Source organism: Malus sylvestris, chromosome 15 (genome assembly GCF_916048215.2).
Source record: "Malus sylvestris chromosome 15, drMalSylv7.2, whole genome shotgun sequence".
Classification (NCBI taxonomy): Eukaryota; Viridiplantae; Streptophyta; class Magnoliopsida; order Rosales; family Rosaceae; genus Malus; species Malus sylvestris.
This window is the reverse complement of record NC_062274.1, coordinates 30,603,947-30,605,676: the sequence shown is the minus strand read 5'-3', so window position 1 is coordinate 30,605,676 and position 1,730 is coordinate 30,603,947. Positions and strand designations below refer to the sequence as shown.

Sequence of the window (1,730 nt, the reverse complement as noted above, 5' to 3'; positions counted from 1 at the left end):
AGGAAAATATGTAATAAGTGAGGAGCCTTTATTCTATAAAAGGACTCCTCACTCTCCTCATTAAGGGAGGCCAAGTTTTAGGCCATGGGAAGAGAGCACACAGAAAATAGGCGAGAGAGCACACTGCCTCTAACCTTCTTGTATATTCACCATTCAGAGTGAAACAATATCAACATCAATGTGGACGTAGCCCAAACATTGGGTGAACCACGATACATCTTGTGTTCTTTACTTTCTTGCAAATTCACGGTCAGATTTACGTTGTTCCAAGACCTCTCCGGTTTTGTGCATCAACATTTGGCGCTGTCTGTGAGAAACGACACGAAAAGTTATGTCGGTTCTCTCTCAATTTTTCATACCTTCATTGTGAATCTGCAGAAACCCAAGACCCGAACCACCCAACAAGCAACAACTCAACTGAAACAGCAGAGAAACAAGGTCCAAACATGTCACTGGCATTTCTGACGTCATGTTCTCAAACACTAGTCTACTACTCTTCCTTCAAGCTGCCGCCTTCTCCGCCTCCGCCTCACAGTTTCCTCCCACATGCCCACAATTCTCCATTAAACTCTATATTAATTATTTTTAGAGAGAGAGAGGGAGAGGATGGAAGCGAAGCAGGTGGACTATGTGCTAGTGCCGATGGGTCTGCTGGTGCTGGGTGCATACCACGTATAGCTGCTGATCACCATCCACCGCCATCCTATTTGAACCGCCGTCGGCCTCAACGCTCAATCTCGCCACCAATGGGTTTTATCCATCATGTCTGACCCCTTGAAGAATGGTGTTTTGGCTGTTCAAACTATACGCAACAACATAATGGCATCTACGCTGTTGGCAACAATAGCCATCACTCTCAGTTCTCATATCGGCGTATTTGTCAACATTACATCAGACTCCGGCAACACAGCATCTAGACTAGTTTACGGGAATAAGAGTCCCATTCTCTCTTCAGTCAAGTACTTTTCCATCTTGCTTTGCTTTCTCGTTGCCTTTCTCTTGAATGTGCAGTCTATTAGATACTATGCACATGTTAGCTTCTTAGCCAGTGTGCCCACATGGAAAGGCCAGAAGGATTACCTCGAGTACGTTGCCCAAAACTTGAATCATGGAAACTATTTTTGGTCCCTCGGATTGCGAGCATTCTACCTCTCGTTCCTTTTCTTCCTCTGGATATTTGGTCCCATCCCCATGTTTGTGTGCTCTTGCATTATGTTATTTGTTCTGTATTACTCGAGCTGCTATCACTGGGACAAGCTCAGGTCACTCCGTAAATCTTTCAACCAAAACGCTGACAGAGGTGCAGTGGAAAGAAAATAATATAAAAGGAAAAAGATGTCTATGGGTGGAAAAGAAAAAAAGACTGAGTGAGAGAGGTACAGTGGAAAAGAGAAAAGCAAAAGTAAGAAAAAGAAAAATGAGGAGGATAAAGAGAAATCATTACCAGGCTGCACATGTTTGTGGATGAACTTCCCGGAAAAAATGGGTATTGTAAAGGCAAGCCATCAGAAGATGCCATCAACTTTTGAAAAAGAAAACTTTCATCATGCATGTTCCCACTTTTCTGAAGAAGCCACTAGAAAAGCGGAGATAAGATTCATGTTCTCATAACAATTCATTATTCCCTTGTCTGTCATCTACCAAAAGAAAGAAAAATAAAGAGAAAGGAAAAGGTAAAACATTCAGTAGGCGCAATACGCACATGGAAAAAGATTTGCAACAACCTAGTA

General features: G+C 42.7%; 1 pseudogene; it reads left to right on the top strand.

Annotated features, from left to right (window-relative positions):
- The first annotated feature begins 606 nt into the window (after positions 1 to 606).
- Positions 607 to 1,320, top strand: LOC126602910 (uncharacterized; annotated as a pseudogene).
- Positions 1,321 to 1,730: the final 410 nt, after the last annotated feature.